Below are 9,176 nucleotides of genomic sequence, written 5' to 3' on the forward strand. Positions count from 1 at the left end.
ATAAAGAATGACGAAGGGGCATGTAAGGTGGGGGGTATTATTTTATATAGGGTCATGGAGAAAGACCTCTCTGATGAGGTGACAGCAGTGACCTGAAGGAAGTGAGAGAGTGAAGAGCCAAGGGCCAAGCAAGCACCAAGGCCCTGAGAGGGGAGGTGGCAGGTATATTCCAAGAAGAACAAAGGGGCCAGTGTGGCTGGAGCGGGAGAAGGGGGTCCACAGGGGCCTTGTAGGGCTTGAGCTTTCTTCTGAGTGACATGGGAAGCTACTGGACGATTTTTGCACAGAGTGACATGATCTGACTTGCCACAAAAAGGAAAAACAAAAAGCCATAATGAGTGCCAAATACCAGTTAGGGAGTCTATGGTCAGAATGGGGCCCTCTTCCCATAGTACCAAGCCAGTAACAGTCAGCTTTTGGTGATTCCTTCCCAGTATGTGGAGTGAGAAGGCTCATTTCATCTCCCCTCATCTGTCGGGCGGGTGGGATTTCTTTGTTCTTTGGAAAATGACATCCTCCCCTGGAGAGTACCAAGGGTGATGATAAGGTGGAGTTTCATATCCCTTTGTCCTCAGACTAGGAGGAGGATACGCAGCATCCAACAGCAAGAGAATCTGTCACCACTGGCCCTGCCCAGCGCCGAGTTTGCAATCCAGCCATCCTTTCTGGAGAGCTGATATAAAGTGTCTGGCAAGAGAAGGATTCCGCGAATTCTGATTTTCTCAACTCTGGTGAAGAAGGAGAGGACAGCAGCCCGAGAGGCACAACACCAGGCAGCTGCTGGGAAGATATATATGGCAAGACTCAGCTGGAGCCTATACGGGAACATTTGGTGGGTAGGGGGAGGAAACTCATGAGGCTTTGTGGGAAAGTGTGAGAGCATTAGAAGAACCGTGGGGTTTCTGGTTTAGCAGATGTCTTGAGGCATTGTTACAGCCCCTGACAGGCCTGAGCCCCACGCCTCCTTGCAAGATGTGAAGTTCGCTGTGCCCAGAAAGCAGCTGAAAAATGCTCCAGTTCAGCTTGGGTCACACCACTGAGCACTTGCGGTCTGTTCTATCAGGGTATTTCAGAACGGGGTCAAGCTGACACAGTCGGCAGTGTAGCCGCAGTTCTGGAGCTCTGAGTGAGTGAGAGGAGATGATCAGACCTAGAATTGAGGGATTTTTAAATATGGGTACAAATCTTATTTAAGCTCTCAGCTGCTCAAATTGAAAGGCTTTTTATAGATTGGTGCTGTGTTCTGGGATTGAAAGACCAAATACTTACGAAGGAGATCTCAGAGCTAAATCAGGATTAGGAGTATAATTCTCTTAGAAGCACACAAATACCTAGGTATAGCCCAGCCTGAGAGTGCAGTCTCACAAATACCACACATGTTTTATTGGTGAGGGCTCCTGTCCATAAGGAGGAAAAGAAGCTCTGGAGATTTCAGTTCCAGTGCTTTCTGCCCCAGAACCCTGTTTTGCTAACCTTTGGGGTACCAGGCCAAACTATCCTTAATGCAAAATAATAACACATGAACTCAGAGGCCCTTAGATGTAATTTAAATTTTTCTAATAAATAAACAATAAATAGAATTGCTTCTTTGATTGCTTTGACAACACGTTCCCCTGATTGAGAAAAGGGGAGTCAGGGAGCATGCAGGTGGGGCATGAGGAGAATGAAGGAGGGGAGTGACAAGGAGCAAGGGGCTTGAGGAGTGAAGAGAATGAAGCCAGATTCCTTAAAGAAAAAGGAAGCCCAGTGTGTAATTGTTTAGATAGTCCCTGGTTGAGAAGGATGGCTTCTCCTGAATTGGTCATTTCCCCAAACCCTGTGTTGCTGGAGGTGATTGCCCATTTAGTAAACATTTAGTAAACTCTAGATTCTGTCTGACTGCTTGGTCATGTTTTGACCAAAGGAATAAAGACCTGCTGCAATTCACTTCAAAAACTGAGCCTCTGCCATCCACCAGGCGGTGTTCTAGAAATGGGGGCTGTGGAGATAAGATAGAGTTCCTTTCTTCAAATTGTTCACATTCTACTGCTCGAGACAAACAAGAAAACCCGACGTAATAAAGGCTACGTCCGAGGTAAATCTCGGGTGCTTCCTGAGTACAGGGCAGGAATGAGAGGAGCAGGGCAGGTTTCCAAGGTGACACTTGAACAGGGCCTTTATGGATGACTGGAGATCAGCCACAGAGAGTAAGAGGGAAGGGGTCCCAGGCACAAGGAACAGCACATTCGAATATCTAGCCGTATGAGAGGGAATAGCAAAACAGGTGACCAACAAGGATTTCAGAGTGTCTGTGATATGCAGTGTGCTGGGGCTGAAGGCGTGGGAGGCGGAAGGGCAGAAGAAGTGAGGGGGTCCCTGGGATCTGTGTCATGCAGCACTTGCATGACATGATAAGGAATTTAGACATTATCCTGCAGTTTGTGGTGAGCCACTGAAAGACTTAACAAGGGGAGGTATTTATACTTTGTATATACATAAAAAAATCTCCTCCATAAATCTCTTATAGATATATATCTAGTTATCTGACCTCTGCTTGAATATGTTCAAGGCTGTGGAGCTCTCAACCTCCCAAAGCTGTCCACTTCATAGAAGGATGGCTATAAATCTTAGAAAGTTCTTTCTTACATGGAGGCAAACTCTTGCCTCTTCATAATTCCTTCTCATTCGGTATAGCTTTGCCATTTGTAGCAACACACAAAAGCCCACTTTAAAAATATTTGAAGATACCAAAGAAACCTTCTCTTAGTTTTCAGTTTCCAGCTTAAGCACACACAGAGTCCCCTCGTTCGTTATTTCATCGTTTCTAGACTTTACCATCCTGGTGACAGCTATCTGGAGGAACGGTGGTTTATTAAAGCATCTTTTAGAATCTGGCACTAGAATTGCTCATAATACTTCAAAAAAGCTCAAAAGGAATGGAGTAGAGCAATGCTATAACTGCTTCTTTTGAGCTGGACACTCTATGACCATCAGGGGCTCACGTGTCCTTAGTTCATAACTGGCCACATCTCACAAAAGCTTTTAAGGCTTTTGATTAACTGAAGCTTCTAACTCTTCTGCACATTAATTACTGCCAAGCAAAATCTTCACCATACTCAGTATGCACAATTAATTTTTGAAAGTTAAATATAGGACTTTACATTTATTTAAATTTTACTTTGTCAGTTTTCTAGATTACTAGATTCCAGCCTATTAGATTCATCTTTAAAGTCTTGATTCTCTTTCCAATGATATTAGTGGGTCTCCTTGCACATTTGATAAACATTCTTTGTATGGTTTTTTTTTTTTTTTTTTTTTTTTTTGCTGAGGAAGATTAGCCCTGAGCTAACATCTGTTGCCAGTCTTCCTCTCTCTTTTTTTTTTGGCTTGAGGAAGATTAGCCCTGAGCTGACATCTGTTCCAATCATCCTCTACTGTATTTGTGAGTTGCCACCACAGTGTGGCTTCCAAGTGGTATAGGTCCCTGCCTGGGCTCCAAACCCACAAACCCAGACCTCTGAAGCCAAGCATGCCAAACTTTAACCACTATGCCGGCCCCAACCTTTGTATGTTTTAATCCAAGTCACTAATAAAAATGTCTAGGATAGAACTTGGTAGCATTGAAGACCTCCTTCCACTCTGGGTTTGTGTTCAGACAGCTTTAGTTTTGCCTAATGACCCATTTTAACACATTATTCATAATGATAACTTTGAAGATCCATTGCGTTTGGCATTTCCTCCCATTGGAATCAATACATGTTTATTGTTGACCGCCTACCTGCTCGGTTCTATGTTAGGTGCTGAGGATACAAAAATGGTCAAGATATCATTCTTGTTTTAAAGAGCTCACAATTAGCAGAGATGACAGACATGTATACCCCAGCTCCAAACCAATACGTATGTAATTAACTATGCATTACTTCTAATTTGTATGGAGTATATATGTATTTTCAATATAAAATATAACAGATAATATACTGTGTATATTGTATCACATTATATATTAGCAGTATAAACAAAGTATATAGAGAACCCAGAAAAGTGGAGATTACTTCTTTATGGGAAAAAAGAGAAAGGAGGACTTCACAAAAGAAGTGACATCTTAACAGGGCCTTGAAAGATATGCAGGACTTTTGCAAGGTAAGTGGAGAATGGAGATGGAAAGATATCCCAGAGTGAAGAAACAGGATAAGCCAACCGTGGAGGAGTGAATGTCTTCAGAATGGTTCAGGAACAGCAAATACTCTAATGTGGATGGAGTACCAGGTTCGGGGAAATGAGCGGCAAGAAGTGAGACAGCGTGCAAAGGGTCTTGAATGCCATGCTAAGGACTTTAGGCTTTATCCTGTCTGTGAAAAGTTTAGCTAAATCAGAAGTCTTTAAGCAAGAGAGTAAGTAGCATGCTCCAATATACCAACATCACAACTCTGCTGCCCAGGAAAATGAGTTCAATGTGGCAAAACTTATTCTTAGTGAACCCATGTGGGCTCTAGCATTAACCGCCCATTAAGCTTCTGTTTAATGAGCACCTCAATCTTTGTGTGTGTGTTTTGCTCCTACTTCTTCAGCTTCTACGTATTTCCTGACTGACTACACGTTGCCTGACCTTTCAGCCTCTTGTCTTCTTTCCTTGAGCATTTGCGTTCTGCATTCTTTTGGTCTATTGGTTCCCCCTCAGCTTGCTCTGACCTTTACTATTTAATGTGTCCTTTGGCTCCCACTTCTGAGCCACAGCAACTCCCTGACCTCAGAGCCGGCCCGGCGTCTGCTCTGGATTGCTCACATGATTTCACTTCCCCGGTTTGCCCGTACCTCTGCATTTTCTGTTCCCCCTTGGTCTAACCTTTTTTAGACCTTTGTCTAACTTTGTGCTACCATCTTTGCCTCAATTCTTCTATCCCAGCTCGCAGACCAGCAAGTTGTACCCATTGGCTCACTTTGGTTCCCATTCTGGCGATAAAATGTAATCTTTCCTTTCTAGGACCTATATGGTGTAGTTGAAGATAAGACTAATGTGCAGAAATTGTATGTTACAATTGATTGACAAATTGCATGTACTAACTACAAGTGTGATGTGAGTTTAGAGAAAAGATTGAATTGAGAAATTCAAGAATCTTAGGTCCTTTCTAGGCAACTCCCTTTTTAAAAGGTTTGGATATTTGAGAGACATACATTTCTTTGGAAGGAGGAGGGGAAATGTAGGGCGGGACTTCCTCTGGACTTCCCTATGATTGGCTCCAAAGCTGCCTATCTCAGAAGAGCTACCTTGTCTGTGCCATCTAGCGGTTATTGCCACCAGAAGCCTTACCCGCCTCAAGGAGAGAGCAATTTAACGCCATTTCCAACTTAAGCACCATATCTACAGGGCGTGAAATTAGTTCCAGCAAGCAGCAAATTTGCTGCTAATAAAAATATTTAGCGATTCACTTGTCTTTAAATCAGCAGCAGAATATTCTTTTATTTGCATCAATGCTTGTTTCCCCCAATTCTAATATTTGATAATCGAGCTAGTGTTGTTTAGCCAAAGCTGTAAAACAGCAAGTTCTTCAGCTCTGCAAAAATGTGAGTTTCTTGAGAAGGAATTTTTATCTCTTTCTTTTGGTCAGAAATAGGCCTAGATGTTCTTTGGATCACGGAGATGGAACACTTTCACTGGTTTGGGAGTCTTGGAAATAAGTTTTATTCTCTTCTGTCTGCCAATGTTATCTCCTGAGTCGTTTCACATGGAGAATCTGGGGCGCTAAGAGAGGACACGATTTCTATCTCCTGTTTAGACACAGCTTACTCAGTCTCTGTGCCAAACTCATTTTAGTTTCTTTTCTGTCACTTTTAGCCTCTATCTACTCCAGAGTGAGGGTAATCTAAATACTGAAGAGATATTGTAGAACATTAAAACTTTCCGTTTTTTTTTTCTAAGGATTGGCACCTGAGCTAACATCTGTTGCCAATCTTCTTTTTTTTCTTCTTCTCCCCAAAGCCCCTCGGCCCGGTACGTAGTTGTATATCCTAGTGGTAAATCCTTCTAGTTCTTCTATGTGGGATGCTACCTCAGCATGACCTGGTAAAGGGTGCCACGTCCACGCCCAGGACCCAAACCGATGAAACCCTGGGCCACTGAAGCAGAGTGCATGAATGTAACCACTCAGCCACGGGACTGGCCCCCAAGGACATTAGAACTTCTTAAAAATTTATTCAGCAAATTCTTATTGGGCACCTCCAAGATGCATTCACTGTTCTAGGTGATCAGAAGTGCATCAGAAGTGTCCCAAGAAGCCTAGCATGACAGCTAGATGAGAGGCTGACCTGGCAGGTGACACCTCTTCTCCAGGTCACTGAAACAGTGGGTCACGTAGGCTCCTACATGTTCTTCTTTTCTTTAGACAAGGAACAAAGCTCATAGAAGGAAGAGCAGAAGAGATTCTCTCTCTCGTCACTTACTTGGTCTAAGGGTCTAAACAGATCACTTGTTTAAAGTCAAAATAATTTAAAGACACATTGTGGTGGCACCCTGGGGACTCTATCTTTCACCTCAGAGGAGCCCTGGCTGCATCAGCGTTCCTCAGATCCTGGTAGAAGTCAATTTGGACCATCCTGACAGACAATCAAGATGTCAGGCAGCTTCAGCGATGCACAGCTATGTCCTTATCAGAAATCAGCCAACACGAGATGTTGATGAAAGCGGACTCCTTGGTCAAGAGAGGGGCCTGGGCAGGGCTGATAACTGGGAGTTAACATCAAAGACAAACTAACTTTACTGTTGAGATACTGGAGGGGGTAGACTGGAGAAAGGGAATGACATCAGGAATGACACTTGGCAGTGGCCCAGAGATCCATGTGGAGGCTCAGAAGGGGAGAACCCCCTGCTCTGCGTATAGCAATGGGAGGTGCAGAGGTTTGAGGATCAGAGCATCTGGGTCTATTCTTGGCCCTTTCTCTCAGGTACATGACTCTGATAAAGCCTCCTTACTCCCTTTAACGTCAGCTTCCTCATCTGTCAGAACAGCTGAATTTTGCTCCCTATCCCAGATCCCCTTACCACAGCACGAGAAAAATGGGATGATGATTATTTTAAAGAACTGTGAGACACTCACCAGAGGGGTACGATGATGCAAATTTGATTCTTCCTAGGATGGAGAGCACAAAAGCAATGATACATGTAAGTCAGACAAAAGGAGACTTTTCTAAGGGTAAGGGCTACAAGACCAGATTGAGTGGAACCACTTTCTCTGAATGAGATATGTAACCTACCCCACACCCCATCATGCTCTAGTCCCCAAATCCCAAATCTTTATTACTCGGTGAGGGTCAACTGAAGCTCCTAGTGTTTAAAGCTTGATGAATTTATCCTAGCTATAGAGCGATGGGAATTACCAGATGTGAATTGTTGGGGAAATATAAAAAGTGATTTGAAGAATAAGCTGTAGCAATTAAGTATTTAAGAACCAGAATCAAGATCAGGGGAAAAAACTAAATTTAGTAATTAAAACAGAAATAAAAACATTCTTCAGTCCTGGTCCTGTCTTTTTCATATGTCAATGTGTTATCGATAAAGACTTTCTGGGAGCACAAGGAAAATAGGTGACGTGGAGGATGCGGAGGGAATGTTATTAGGGCAGCTAGCATGGAGCATAGCCTAAGGCCACTGAGGGAGCAGAGAACATAAGCAGCCAGATAAAGGAATTAGGAGGGGAGCTGGAGATTAAGGAGCGAGCTGGCTCATGGGAAGCCTGGAGGCTTCTATGAGTCCCTTGACCTTAGAGACAGGGCTGAGAGAGGCTGGGGAGAGGAATGACGGAGTCAGAGCAAGGATGCAGTCTTTCTCTGCCGGCTATCCTATCCTGGTCCCTGGGCCCCCTCCTAGCTGCTTCTCATCTCAGTGTCCTTCAGGTCAGCTGTTTGCTTCTCCATTTCCTAGTACAGCAGCCTTGCCTTTCACATAGGCAGGAGGTCTCAAGCCTACAGCCTTCTTGCTGTCAGGTGCCAGAGCTGGGTCTAAAGTCAAATGGGTTCTGAGGATGGATTAATGATGTTTTGAAGCGTCTAATCCCCATCGGTTTCTTGGGCATTTCTCATAACAGCATCAATCGGAGGCCCTCCGTGAGGTTTGCCTGAGCTCCCCTTGAATCAATGCACGTGTAGGGTAGAATCTTAGCAGTGCTTCTGCAAAGTCCTGAATGCCACCCCAGGAGGTTGAGAATTCCAAACCTAGGCGGAGCAGAGCATAGGATTAGGGGCTGACGGTCAAAAAGGCCTTTACAGATAGAATGCGAAATGCTCAGAGGCACAAAGTCACTCTGCAATCTCAGAGAGAGGGGCGTGGCCAACACACTGGTTCATAAAACAGACTGGCCATTTGCAGAATTTCTAAGGGGTTAGGTTGCTGATTTCATTAAAAGTTATCTCAGAGGTCATATACCAAATACTTGATTTCTCTCTAAGGAAAACTTAACCACCTTCCTAGCCCTTAGCATCAAGAATTTGGGTTGTTGAAATCAAGACTGGATCCTGTATATTAAAGGGAAGAGATATGTATAGTGCAGAGCTGTCAAAAGAAATGCCTCTGCTAGGACACCCACATTCCAGAATTGAGAGGTTATTTGAAGGGGGTCAAAATGAGAAATGGAAGCAATTTTAGAGGTCACCTAAATGTGGCATGGCATCCTGATAAGAATACAGATACTCATGTCAAACTGCCTGGGTTTAAATCCTTTCTCTACCCTGTACTGGCTCTGTGACTTTGGGCAAGTTACTTAACCTCTCTGTGTTTTTGTTTCCTCATATGGAAAACCAGAAAAAAGTGACCTACCTCAAAGATTTGTTTAAGGTAATAAATGTTAGTTATTTATACCTTCAGTAATTGCTTCATGACAAATGTTTGTAAAACCCTTCAAAATGAGACATTCTATTTATATAAGCTTTCTCTGCTTAATGTAACTAGAAAACTTCAAAAGACCATACCAATTGGATTCACTACAAATTTATGCTCTTTAAATGTGGGTAGGCCTGTGCAGCTGCTGAGCAATCCTCCTACCCATTTCTTGTTGACTTCTTTGTGAAATTCCATCAGTAGTTGTTCTAAGGCGTGATTTCTCACCTTTGGCACAATTAACATTTTGGGCAGCATAATTCTGTGTTGTGGGGAGCTGTCCTGTGTATTGTATGATGTTTAGCAACATCCTGACCTCACAAGATGCCAG

This window comes from Equus quagga, chromosome 14 (assembly GCF_021613505.1).
Source record: "Equus quagga isolate Etosha38 chromosome 14, UCLA_HA_Equagga_1.0, whole genome shotgun sequence".
Classification (NCBI taxonomy): Eukaryota; Metazoa; Chordata; class Mammalia; order Perissodactyla; family Equidae; genus Equus; species Equus quagga.